At 44.7% G+C, this 14,256-nt stretch overlaps 1 long non-coding RNA gene across 3 annotated transcripts; it reads right to left on the reverse strand.

Moving 5' to 3' along the window:
- Nucleotides 1–10,601: 10,601 nt before the first annotated feature.
- On the reverse strand, nucleotides 10,602–14,219 carry LOC109554737 (uncharacterized). Of its 3 annotated transcripts, none has more exons than XR_011565124.1 (4): nucleotides 13,639–14,219; nucleotides 12,859–13,010; nucleotides 11,576–11,677; nucleotides 10,602–10,868 (listed from the first exon to the last, which is right to left on the reverse strand). It is a non-coding gene; the product is annotated as an uncharacterized lncRNA (long non-coding RNA). The 3 variants fall into 3 exon arrangements; XR_002180202.2 differs by having other exon boundaries at nucleotides 11,576–11,728; XR_011565125.1 differs by having other exon boundaries at nucleotides 11,576–11,778.
- Between the last annotated feature and the right edge of the window lie 37 nt (nucleotides 14,220–14,256).

Consider the following 14,256-nt stretch of genomic DNA (forward strand, 5'->3'; position numbering starts at 1 on the left):
AGGATTGACTATTTACTTTTTCCTTCACTTTTCCCTGACTTTTTTCCTTTAGGATCAAGTCCCTTGATCTTGCAGTCCAAGGGACTTTCAAGAGTCTTCTCCAGCACCACAATTCGAAAGCATCAGTTCTTCAGTGCTCAGCCTTCTTTGTGGTCCAACTTTCACATCTATGTATGACAACTGGAAAAACCACAGCTTTGACTATACAGACCTTTGTTGGCAAAGTGATGTCTCTGCTTTTTAATATGCTGTCTAGGTTGGTCATAGCTTTCCTTCCAAGGAGCAAGGATCTTTTAATTTCATGGCTGCAGTCACCATCTGCAGTGATTTTGGAGCCCCCCAAAATAAAGTCTGTCACTGCTTCCACGTTTTCTCCTATTTACCATGAAGTGATGGGACTAGGTGCCGTGATCTTAGTTTTTTGAATGTTGAGTTTTAAGCCAGTTTTTTCATTCTCTTTCACCCTCATGAAGAGGCTCTTTAGTTCCTCTTCACTTTCTGCCATTAGTGAAGTTCATTCACTCAGTTGGGTCTGACTCTTTGTGACCCCATGAACTGCAGCACGCCAGGCCTCCCTGTCCATCACCAACTCCCGGAGTTTACTCAAACTCTTGTCCATTGAGTCGGTAATGCCATCCAACCATCTCATCCTCTGCCGTCCCCTTCTCCTCCTGCCCTCAATCTTTCCCAGCATCAGGGTCTTTTCCAATGAGTCAGCTCTTCACATAAGGTGGCCAAAGTATTGGAGTTTCAGCTTCAATATCAGTCCTTCCAATGAACACACAGGACTGATCTGCTTTAGAATGGACTGGTTGGATCTCCTTGCAGTCCAAGGGACTCTCAAGAGTCTTCTGCAGCATCACAGTTCAAAAGCATCAATTCTTCGGTGCTCAGCTTTCTTTATAGTCCAACTCTCACATCCATACATGACTACTGGAAAAACTATAGCCTTGACTAGACAGACCTTTGTGGACAAAGTAATGTCTTTGCTTTTTAATATGCTGTCTAGGTTGGTCATAACTTTCCTTCCAAGGAGTAAGTCACCATCTGCAGTGATTTTAGAGCCCAAAAATATAAAGTCAGCCACTGTTTCCCCATCTATTTGCCATGAAGTGATGGGACTGGATACCATGATCTTAGTTTTCTGAATGTTGAGCTTTAAGCCAACTTTCTCACTCTCTTCTTTCACTTTCATCAAGAGTTTCTTTAGTTCTTCACTTTCTGTCATAAGGGTGGTGTCATCTGCATATCTGAGGTTAGCCATTAGTGACAGTTGGACCCTAAAGAAGGCTGAGCACCGAAGAATTGATGTCTTCAAGTTGTGGAGCTGGGAAGACTCTTCAGAGTTCCTTGGTCTTTGAGGAGATCAAGCCAGTCAATCTTAAAGGAAATCAACCCTGAATAGTCATTGAAAGGAATGATGTTGAAGCTGAAACTCCAATACATTGGCCACCTGATGTGAAGAGCCAACTCTCTGGAAAAGACCCTGATGCTGGGAAAAATTGAGGGCAGGAGGAGAAGGGGGTGACAGAAGATGAGATGGTTGGTTAGTACCACCAACTGAATGGACACGAGTTTTAAGAAACTCCAGGAGATAATGAAGGATAGGGAAGCCTGGCATGCTGTGGTCTATAGGGTTGCAAAGAGTTGGACATGACTTAGCAACTGAACAACAACAAGGGGAAAAAACATAAACCCTTGTAAACATTAAAAAAAAAAAAAAGAACATAAACTCTTATGGCTCAGCTGGTAAAGAATCCACCTGCAACGTGAGAGACCTGGGTTGAATCCCTGGGTTGGGAAGATCACCTGGAAAGGGGAAAGGCTACCCTTTCTGGCCTGGAGAATCCCATGGACTGTATAGTCCATGGGGTCACCAACAGTCGGACACGACTGAGCAACTTTCACTTGTAGGAAAAAACAGACTGTCAGCCAGTTTGCATCTGCATAAGTCCAAATGTAACATCCCTTTTTCACGTATATATTTTATATTCATTTTGACAGACATCAACTATTTCATGAAGAGTTCCGATTTGATACCCTACATAAATGTTCCATTTTTCCACATGGTTGTGTTTTAAATTATTTATTAAATTAATTTTTGGTTGCACTGAGTCTTCATTGCTGCCAGAGCAGGTGGTTACTCTCTAGTGGTGGTGCATAAATTTCTCACTGTGTTGTTTTCTCTTGTTGTGGAGCACAGGCTCTTAGTGCATGACCTTCAGTAGTTGCAGTACGTGAGCTCAGGAGTTGTGGCTCAGTAGTTATGTCACATGGGCCTAGTTACTCTGCTGCACGTGGGATCTTCCCAGACCAGGCATCGAACCTGTGTCGCCTGCATTGGCAGGTGGATTCCTATCCACCATACCACCAAGGAAGTCTCATGTTCAGTCTCAGAAAACTTGGAACAAAATGAGGTGAAAGTCAGCTTTTGGTTTTTCTATGTGGAGAGTCCTAATAGCAGAGAATAATGACAGTGTTGTTTCCTTCTTTACAAGTATTCTACTTTTGATTTCATTTGTCTAACTGCTTTGGTACCACTTCTAGCTTCTGGAACTGAAAGAATACCTGAAAGAATTTATACCCAAATTTTTGGAAACAAGGTTTTAGAAAGTTTCCCAGTTATAAGATCAACATGTATAAAAATCAGTTGTATTTACATACATTCACCAGCAATAAAAAAATTAGAAAGTATAGTTTAAGACACCATTTACAAAAGTTACAAGGTAACTAGGAATCTCACAAAAGATGTGAAAGATCTACATAAGGAAAATCATAACATTTTATAGAAAGGTATTAAAGAAGACCCAAGTAAATGGAGAGTGATCCCATGCTCCTGAGTAGGAATACTTGATATAGTAAATATGTCAGTTCTCCAGAATTAATCTACAGAATTACTCACAACAGCAAAAAGGAAACTCAAGGGTCCATCAACAGTTGAATGGGTAAATAAACTGGGGTCATACAAGGGAATATTATTCTCCATAAAAAGAAAGGAAATTCTGACATTGTGGCTGCATTGTGAATGAACCTTGAAAACATTACACTAAGCGAAATATGTCAAACACAAAAGACTACATGTAGTATATGATTCCATACATATGAGATCCCTAGAGTAGTCAAATTCATAGAGACAAAAAGTAGAATGGGTGACAGGGACTGGGGGAGGAGGGAATATATATATAGTGTTTAGTGAAGATAGTTTTAGTTTGTGGTAGATGAGAATGTTCTGGCAACGGATGGAGGTGATGGTTGTAGAACAATGTGAATGTGCTTCATGCCCCAGAACTGGACAGTTAAAAATGGTTAAAATGGTAAAGTTTTATATCACTATTTTATCACAATAAATCTTTTAAATAAAAAATGGCTAAAAGGTAGACTTTGTTATATACATTTTACCACAACTTTAAGTAATCTAGCCAATATAATGAATTGATTTTAAAATCAATATGAACACACAATAGCCCAATAACAGCCTCTTGAAAAAAGGACATGGTGGGAGGATTTGCCTTTTTGGGTATCAAAGTTTATTGTGAAGTTATAATAATTCAGACAGGGTGGTACTCGAGAGACAAATTGATTAGTGGAATGGAACAGGGATCCAAAAACTGACCCACAGCTGTAAGCACACTTAATATAGAGCAAAATTGCTATTCCAAGACAGTGGGTAAAGGACATTCATCTCAAACAGTACTGGGACAATTGCAGCTCTCTTAAAGACACTTGATCCTTGCCTCACAACATACATGAAGAAAGTGAAAGGGTTAGTCACTCCATCGTGTCCAACTCTTTGTGACCCCAGGGACTGTAGCCTGCCAGGCTCCTGTGTCCATGGAATTCTCCAGGTTAGAATACTGGAGTGGGTTGCCATGCCCTTCTTCAGGGAATCTTCCCAACCCAAGGATTGAACCTGCATCTCTTGCATCTCCTGCATTGGCTGGCGGGCTCTTTACCACTCACACCACCTGGGAAGCCCCACAACGTACATGAATGCATGGAAAACAAAGACAACTTCTAGAAGATAATGTAGGCAAATATTTCCATAATCTAGGGGCAGGGAAAGCTTTCTTAAAGAGGATATTAAAAACATGAGGGATTCCCTGGTGACTCAGTGGTAAAGAATCTGCCTGCAATGCAAGAGACGCAGGAGATGCAGGTTTGATCCCTGGGTTGGGAAGATCCCCTAGAGGAGGAAACGGCAACCCAGTCCAGTATTCTCGCTGGAAATATGCCATGGACACAGGAGCCTCACAGGCTACAGTCCATGGGGTCACAAAGAGTCGGACATGACTGAGGGACTGAGCACACATACAAAAAACATGAACCATCAAGAAAATGGTACATATCTCACATTGAAGGTCAGGAAGGGCGGCGGTGAGGAGATACCCCTCGTCCAAGGTAAGGAGCAATGGCTGCACTTTGCTGGAGCAGCCATGAAGAGATACCCCACGCCCAAGGTAAGAGAAACCCAAATAAGATGGTAGGTGTTGCAAGAGGGCATCAGAGGGCAAACACACTGAAACCATACTCACAGAAAACTAGTCAATCTAATCACACTAGGACCACAGCCTTGTCTAACTCAATGAAACTAAGCCATGCCCATGGGGCAACCCAAGACAGGTGGGTCATGGTGGAGAAGTCTGACAGAATGTGGTCCACTGGAGAAGGGAATGGCAAACCACTTCAGTATTCTTGCCTTGAGAACCCCATGAACAGTATGAAAAGGCAAAATGATAGGATACTGAAAGAGAAACTCCCCAGGTCAGTAGGTGCCCAATATGCTACTGGAGATCAGTGGAGAAATAACTCCAGAAAGAACAAAGCGATGGAGCCAAAGCAAAAACAATACCCAGCTGTGGATGTGACTGGTGATAGAAGCAAGGTCCGATGCTGTAAAGAGCAATATTGCATAGGAACCTGGAATGTCAGGTCCATGAATCAAGGCAAATTGGAAGTGGTCAAACAAGAGATGGCAAGAGTGAATGTCGACATTCTAGGAATCAGCGAACTGAAATGGACTGGAATGGGTGAATTTAACTCAGATGACCATTATATCTACTACTGTGGGCAGGAATCCCTCAGAAGAAATGAAGTGGCCATCATGGTCAACAAAAGAGTCCAAAATGCAGTACTTGGATGCAATCTCAAAAACGACAGAATGATCTCTGTTCGTTTCCAAGGCAAACCATTCAATATCACAGTAATCCAAGTCTATGCCCCAACCAGTAATGCTGAAGAAGCTGAAGTTGAACGGTTCTCTGAAGACCTACAAGACCTTTTAGAACTAACACCCAAAAAAGATGTCCTTTTCATTATAGGGGGCTTGAATGCAAAAGTAGGAAGTCAAGAAACACCTGGAGTAACAGGCAAATTTGGCCTTGGAATACGGAATGAAGCAGGGCAAAGACTAATAGAGTTTTGCCAAGAAAATGCACTGGTTATAACAAACACCCTCTTCCAACAACACAAGGAAGACTCTACACGTGGACATCACCAGATGGTCAACACCAAAATCAGCTTGATTATATTCTTTGCAGCCAAAGATGGAGAAGCTCTATACAGTCAGCAAAAACAAGACCAGGAGCTGACTGTGGCTCAGATCATGAACTCCTTATTGCCAAATTCAGACTGAAATTGAAGAAAGTAGGGAAAACCACTAGACCATTCAGGTATGACCTAAATCAAATCCCTTATGATTATACAGTGGAAGTGAGAAATAGATTTAAGGGCCTAGATCTGATAGATAGAGTGCCTGATGAACTATGGAATGAGGTTTGTGACATTGTACAGAACAGGGATCAAGACCATTCCCATAGAAGAGAAATGCAAAAAAGCAAAATGGCTGTCTGGGGAGGCCTTACAAATAGCTGTGAAAAGAAGAGAAGCGAAAAGCAAAGGAGAAAAGGAAAGATATAAGCATCTGAATGCAGAGTTCCAAAGAATAGCAAGAAGAGATAAGAAAGCCTTCTTCAGCGATCAATGAAAAGAAATAGAGGAAAACAACAGAATGGGAAAGACTAGGGATCTCTTCAAGAAAATCAGAGATACCAAAGGAACATTTCATGCAAAGATGGGCTCGATAAAGGACAGAAATGGTATGGACCTAACAGAAGCAGAAGGTATTAAGAAGAGATGGCAAGAATACACAGAAGAACTGTACAAAAAAGATCTTCACAACCCAGATAATCACGATGGTGTGATCACTGACCTAGAGCCAGACATCCTGGAATGTGAAGTCAAGTGGGCCTTAGAAAGCATCACTACGAACAAAGCTAGTGGAGGTGATGGAATTCCAGTTGAGCTATTCCAAATCCTGAAAGATGATGCTGTGAAAGTGCTGCACTCAATATGCCAGCAAATTTGGAAAACTCATCAGTGGCCACAGGACTGGGAAAGGTCAGTTTTCATTCCAATCCCAAAGAAAGGCAATGCCAAAGAATGCTCAAACTACCGCACAATTGCACTCATCTCAAACGCTAGTAAAGTCATGCTCAAAATTCTCCAAGCCAGGCTTCAGCAATATGTGAACCGTGAACTTCCTGATGTTCAAGCTGGTTTTAGAAAAGGCAGAGGAACCAGAGATCAAATTGCCAACATCCTCTGGATCATAGAAAAAGCAAGAAGAGAGTTCCAGAAAAACATCTATTTCTGCTTTATTGACTATGCCAAAGCCTTTGACTGTGTGGATCACAATAAACTGTGGAAAATTCTGAAAGAGATGGGAATACCAGACCACCTGATCTGCCTCTTGAGAAATTTGTATGCAGGTCAGGAAGCAACAGTTAGAACTGGACATGGAACAACAGACTGGTTCCAAATAGGAAAAGGAGTTCGTCAAGGCTGTATATTGTCACCCTGTTTATTTAACTTATATGCAGAGTACATCATGAGAAATGCTGGACTGGAAAAAACACAAACTGGAATCAAGATTGCCGGGAGAAATATCAATAACCTCAGATATGCAGATGACACCACCCTTATGGCAAAACGTGAAGAGGAACTAAAAAGCCTCTTGATGAAAGTGAAAGTGGAGAGTGAAAAAGTTGGCTTAAAGCTCAACATTCAGAAAATGAAGATCATGGCATCCGGTCCCACCACTTCATGGGAAATAGATGGGGAAACAGTGGAAACAGTGTCAGACTTTATTTTTCTGGGCTCCAAAATCACTGCAGATGGTGACTGCAGCCATGAAATTAAAAGACGCTTACTCCTTGGAAGGAAAGTTATGACCAACCTAGATAGCCTATTCAAAAGCAGAGACATTACTTTGCCAACAAAGGTTCGTCTAGTCAAGGCTATGGTTTTTCCTGTGGTCATGTATGGATGTGAGAGTTGGACTGTGAAGAAGGCTGAGCGCCAAAGAATTGATGCTTTTGAACTGTGGTGTTGGAGAAGACTCTTGAGAGTCCCTTGGACTGCAAGGAGATCCAACCAGTCCATTCTGAAGGAGATCAGCCCTGGGATTTCTTTGGAAGGAATGATGCTAAAGCTGAAACTCCAGTACTTTGGCCACCTCATTCGAAGAGTTGACTCATTGGAAAAGACTCCGATGCTGGGAGGGATTGGGGGCAGGAGGAGAAGGGGATGACAAAGGATGAGATGGCTGGATGGCATCACTGACTCGATGGACTTGAGTCTGAGTGAACTCCGGGAGTTGGTGATGGACAGGGAGGCCTGGCGTGCTGTGATTCATGGGGTCGTAAAGAGTCGGACACGCCTGAGCGACTGATCTGATCTCATCTTACTACAGTAAAATTAAGACATTCTGTTCATCAGAAGACATCATGAAGAAAGTACAAGGGCGGGGGGGGGGGGGCTTCCTTGGTGGCTCAGTGAGTGGTAAGGAATCTGCCTGCAATGCAGGAAACTTGGGTCTGATTCCTGGGTTGGGAAGAGCCCCTGGAGAAGGGAAAGGCTACCCATCCTAGTATCCTGGTCTGGAGAATCTCACAAATAAATCACTATTTACCCAGTCCAGTATTCTGGCCTGGAGAATTCCATGGACTGTATAGTCCATGGAGTCATAAAGAGTCAGACATGACTGAGTGCCTTTCACTTCACTTCATCCACTATTTATCTATGGAGAATCCCATGGATAAATCACTAAGATGAAGATAAGCAATCCATAGAAAAATGGGAAGATTGGTGTGAGCAGGTATTTTATTGAAGAGGAAACACAATGGCAGAGCTGAAAACATATATACTGTAAGAACTTCCTGTAATTGCATTAACAAAGCACAATAAACTGAAGTGTTAGTTGCTCAGTTGTGTCCAACTCTTTGCAACCCCATGAACTATAGACCGCCAGGCTCCTCTGTCCATGAAATTCTCTAGGCCAGAATACTGGAGTGGGTTGCCATTCCCTTCGGCAGGGGATCTTCCAAACACAGAGACTGAACCTGGGTCTCACACACTGCAGGCAGATTCTTTAGTGTTTGAGCCATCACAGAAGCCTGGACATGAATTTGCGGGGGACACTATTCAACCCAGTATATGCTAAGTTGCTTCAGTCGTGTCAGACTCTTTGCAACCCTATGGATTGTAGCCGGCCAGGCTTCATCTGTTCATGGGATTCTCCAGGCAAGAAAACTGGAGTGGGTTGCCATTTCCTTTTCCAGAGGATCTTCCTGACCCAGGGATTGAACTTGTGTCTCTTACGTCTCCTGCTTTGGCTGGTGGGTTCTTTACCACTAGCACCACCTGGGAAGCCCATTCAACCCAGTGTATATACCCTATGACCTGAGATACACACACACACACACACACACACACACACACACCCCTATGGAAATACACATACATGTGCACCATTAGGCAAATATATGTTTGCAGCAACACTAGCTGTGGTAGCTAAAGTGGGAAAATACTCAAATATCCCTCAACAGAAGGGCTCAATGACTGGCAGAATATCTGTCCAGAGGAACAGCAGTCATGTGGCTATTAGGCAATGACTCACATTAACCTCCCAATTTTGAGCACAGAATCTAGACACAAATATAATACTGAATAATTCCACTTATACAAAGTCCCAATGAAGACAAAACAAAACCATTGTATTGAGAGATGCCTGCTTATCTGGTTCCATGGTCAGGATGTCTGTCCAAACTCATATATTGAAATCTAATGCCCTAATGGTATTTATTAGGAGGTGGGGGCCTGGGAGAGGTGCTCAGGTCATGAGCTCATGAAGGTGAAGTCCTCAAGATGGGATGAGTGTCTTCATCAAAGAGGCTCCAGTTTCTTCAGTCCTCCTACCCAGTGAGGATACAATGAGAAGTCTGCAACCTGGGAAGAAGACCCTCCCCCACGCTGATGGTACCTTGATCTCTGACGGCAAGCCTTGGTGAGCAATAAACTTTCGCTGTTTCTAAGTGCCACTGTCCGTGACACTTTGTCTCAGCACCCCAAACAGGCTGATACAATTGGTAAAGTTATGAAAAGCCAAGAGATGACCCCAAAAATCAGGTGCGTGCTCACTGGTGGAAGGGAGAAGGAAGTGATGGGAGGGGGATGAGGATGTAGACATTTGAATTCTCGACTTGGGCGATGCCAAGGCAAAGTTCGCTTTGCTAAGTCATTGAGCTGGACATCTGGATTTCTCAACTTTTCTTTTTCAGTCACACAAGGACTGTGTGGGGGAAAGCAAGCCTGGGAGGACTGTGTGACGCCTGGGTGAGCGGGCTCAGGGTGTGGACTCCACTTTGCGGAGCACTCCAGGTGACATGGGCTGCAGGAGTGAGGTGGTGGCCCCCTTCACCTGTCTCACAGCAAGTACAGCATGGAGCTCAGGGTTTTGTAAGCAACGTTCCATTGCCGAGTCACTTGTGGTGAGGGTGCTGAAAGATTCCCACAGGGGGCCTGTGGGTCTCCTGATACCCTGACCCCGCCACTTGCAGTGTGTCTCCTGGCCGGCAATGGGCAAGGAGGGGTGCTCCTAAACGGAAGGAGACGGAATCATTGTGAACAAGAGGACCGTCGACCATGGCCCCGGAGACATCTTGCATCTGTAGGTCATTAAGAGCCTCCCGGCAAACCAAGGGACAGTAAGAAGCACCAGCATCTGCCAAGGGAAGAGGAAAACCAGGCATTGGCTTTACTCCATGAGGATGCTCTGATGCTGCCTGTGTCCCCTGTGTGGGTCTATGAGCAGGATGATGCCATTTTGTCAAGCTCAAGTATCAGCAGACTGAGCACAAGACTGTTTAGGGGGGCATCCTGAAGTGGTCAACCTCTAAGAGAAAAAGGAATGATAAACAGCAAACTTAGGCTAGCAATTACTTCCAGGGGGCAGGGAGGGGCAGGAGAAAGGGATTTGGGGAGAACAATTTTTGCCCAGGACCTGGCAGCACTCTGTGAAGTCTGGGGCGGGTGATGGGGGCTCCTTTTATTATCTATTTCACATGCAATAATGTGATGTGTGTAACGTAAAGGTGATGCGTGTCTACACAACATAGGTAATCCACGCAGCACACAGATATTACACTGATTTGGCGATGTGTCCAATACTGTATTAAAAGAAGACACAGGGATGGTGAGGGCCCAGGTGGGTTTTCATGAATAAATGCTTTCACCCCCAAAACGAAGCCACAGACAGAAGGTACTCATGGGTGCTGTCAATATTTATTGAAGGACTCAGCTTAGATGTCACCTTGCGGTTGAAGCAGACTTAGGTGTGCGCCCCTCTGTGTGCCTCCCTCCTGGCCCTGTGTGTCTCCCTTTTGAACATCCATCACCCTGGGCTGGGACCCCTCATGTCCCGTCTCCTGCAGATCAGATTGGGAACTTGAGGGGCAGAGTCTGAGTCCGACTCAGTGCCCGGCCCACAGCCACTGCTTCCAGAGGATTACCACTCCAGGGACCTGTTGGAACTGAGCAAAGAAGAAAAGCATCTGTGGGCCTCTGTAATGACGGGGAGCAGGAGACTGCTGGCCCACAAGGTCACACCTTTTGAGAAAATCTTTCCCTTCAAACTTGGACTTCAGTGATGCTGTGATGCCCTGTTTGGGTGCGGCAGGGGGGATCCCTGTTTTTTTTTCCCTTGGGGCACCAGGCTGAGCAGGATTGACAGACCAGGGGGATGCAACTGAGCCACCGGGCAGAGAGCGAGAGCAAGGACAGGGAAGGACTCGAGCATGTGGACTCTGGTCTCTCCCTTCCCCATCTGCTGGTGACCCTGGCTCTGATCTCTCACTTCAGATGCTCCCAGGGCCCCTGCCACCACGCCACCTGCTCGAACATCAGCCCCACATCAGTGCTGAGGCAGTGACCTCTGCAGTCTCTCTGGCTTTTTCCTCTGCCTCTCCATCACCTGGTCCAGCCCCATCACCTTCCTCCCAGACAAGGGCAGCAGCCTCTTGCTGGTCTCTGCTGCCACTCTCCCCACCTCATCTGTTCTGCTTCCACAGCCAAATCAGCCCTTTTAAACACAACTTAGATCATGGCCCTAAGCCTTCCAACCTCTCCTGGTCTTCTGGGGACACAGTGAGCTCCAGCAAAAACCTCTCCCTGAAGCTGACTCAGACGTTGCCACTGAGGGGCCCCACAAACAATCCAAAATTAACTGTCCCCAACTTACCTTATCTCCTAGTCCCCAACTCAGACGGATCCAAGAGCCACCTCCAGTCTCTGTCTTCCTCAACAATGGCAAGCCCACCTCCTTTCTTCAGTTCAACTGCCACTGTCATAGTTGAAGCCACATAGTTGAAGTGACAACCATGATTACAATCTCCTAAGCAGTTGATAAGTAGAGGTGATCAGTGGTCTGTCAGCTCTGTGGGGCTAGGAGGGGAGTCACATAGATTGAATTCTGCCAAGGAGATGGTATTTGAGGGGCAGGGATGGCAGCAGCAGTGGCTGGACACTGTCCTGATGTCCAGTCCCAAGTACCCACATCTTTGTAACCACAAACGGTGCTGCAAAAGCTCTCTTTATGTGCACTTGGCTGAGTATTTCTATTGAAAGTGAAAGTGAAGTCACTCAGTCGTGTCTGACTCTTTATGATCCCATGGACTGTAGCCTGCAAGGCTCCTCTGTCCATGGGATTTTCCAGGCAAGAACACTGGAGTGGGTTGCCATTTCCTTCTCCAGGGGATCTTCCTGACCCAGGTATCAAACCCAGGTCTCCCACACTGCAGGTAGACTCTTCACCATCTGAGCCACCAGGGAAGCCCATTTTTATTGAATGGATCCCTAAGAGGGAAACCGCTTAGTTACAGGTCATACAGATTTCAGTTTGTTAGATGCTGCCAAATTATCCTCTAAAAACAGTTCGACCAGTTGATATTTTCACCACCGTGTAGGCAAGACTATTTCCCAACATCCTTGCTGGCAACGGGCATGATCAAACTTTTATCTCCCCATATTTTTTATTATGAAAAATTGCAAACATATAGTGTTTTAGTTTCCCAGGGCTGCTATAAGAGATTACCACAAACGGGCAGGCTTCAACCAACAGAAATTTATTCTCTCCCAGTTCTGGAGCCTAGAAGTCCAAAGTTAAGGTGTAAACAGGGCTGTGTTCCCTCTGAAAGCTCTAGGGAAGAATTTCTCCTTGTGTATTTGTTTCTGGTGGTTCCAGGAGCTCCTCAGTTTGTGGCTGCAAAACTCTGTCTCTACCATCGATTGGCCTTCCCTGTGTGTCTGTGTCAAAACTTCTCTCTTCTTAGGAGGATACTAGTCATTGGATTTAGGGCCCGCCCTACTCCAGCATGACCTTATTTGGATCACATCTGCAAAGATCTAATTTCCAAATGAAGTGACATTTACAAGTTCTGGATAGACATGAATTTTAGGGGGATACTCTTCAACCCAGTACATGTATCAATGTTAAAAAAAACAAAACAGCACCCATTTACTTACCCACTAGATTCCAATGGTCGCCAATATGAGAAATCAAAAATGGCACAGACAGAGACTTCCTCAGTGGTCCAGCAGTGGTCCAGAAGACTCCATGCTTCCAATGCAGGGGGATTTGGGTTTGATCCCCGGTTGGGGAACTAATACACCACCTGCTGCATGGTATGGCAAAAAAAAAAAAAAGAGGCATATAGCTAAAAAACATGACATTTTGATTCCACTTTTTTGACTTAGTATGAATAGATTGCTAGATTTCTTTTTTTTATTTCTAGATTCTAATTAAAAAAATAGATGTGCAACAAGCAACAAAGGTTTACTGTATACCATAGGTAACTATAGTCAATATTTTGTCAATATCACTAATGGAATACCTATAATGGAAAATTATCTGAAATATCTATAATGGAAAATAACCTAACAATAATAGATGTGTCTATTATAAAAATAACATATGTGTATAAGAACCACGTAGCTGTGCACCTGAAACATTGTAAGTGTTTTGTATGTGCTTTTGTAAACACACACACACCATATATATATATATATATATATATATATATATATATATAAAGAAAAAAAAAAGAGGCACAGAGAAAGATGAAAGTCTCCCAATTCATTTGAGGTGGTGTCTCACATCTTCTGGCTCTAGTTGTCTCTTTCCTCTCCTGAAGGCAAACTTCGAGAAAGGAACAATCAACGCTGCGTCTCCACTTCCTCACAATGACATCACTTTTAGCAAACTGGTGTTGCGAAGTACAAGAAAGTGTTCTGTCTTCATCTTACCTGCTTCCTGGTAGCAGTCGAGACTGACGTTGTTAATCATGGCGTCCTTGAAACTTCCCAGGGTTTTCCCCCTCCTCCTTGATGCTCCTCTCTGATCTCTCTTCTGATCCTCCTCCCTGCCCCTAGCAAGTGCTGGTGTTTCTCTGGACGCTCTCCTGGGCATCCTCTTCTTTCCTTACCTGTATAAGGGAGGGTCCAACTGCGGGAAAAAGAAAGCCCTCTTGCTATTCTAAGCATTCAGTTCAGTCGCTCAGTCGGGTCCGATTCTTTGCGACCCCATGGACTGCAGCACGCCAGGCCTCCCTATCCATCACCAACTCCCGGAGTTTACTCAAACTCATGTCCATCGAGTCGGTGATGCCATCCAACCATCTCATCCTCTGTCGTCCCCTTCTCCTCCCGCCTTCAGTCTTTCCCAGCATCAGGGTCTTTTCCAAAGGACTCAGTTCTTCGCATCAGGTGGCCAAATAACTGACTCATTGGAAAAGACCCTGATGCTTAAGTTTTAAAACAGGGAGACGGTAAGCCGTGAGTGCGGGGACAAGCGGAGCCCAACCCGCCCAGTACCTTCTGCTGGGTCCCACCCACCAGCATCCGCAGATTGGCAGGCGCGCTGTG

This window comes from Bos indicus, chromosome X (assembly GCF_029378745.1).
Source record: "Bos indicus isolate NIAB-ARS_2022 breed Sahiwal x Tharparkar chromosome X, NIAB-ARS_B.indTharparkar_mat_pri_1.0, whole genome shotgun sequence".
In the NCBI taxonomy this organism is placed as follows: Eukaryota; Metazoa; Chordata; class Mammalia; order Artiodactyla; family Bovidae; genus Bos; species Bos indicus.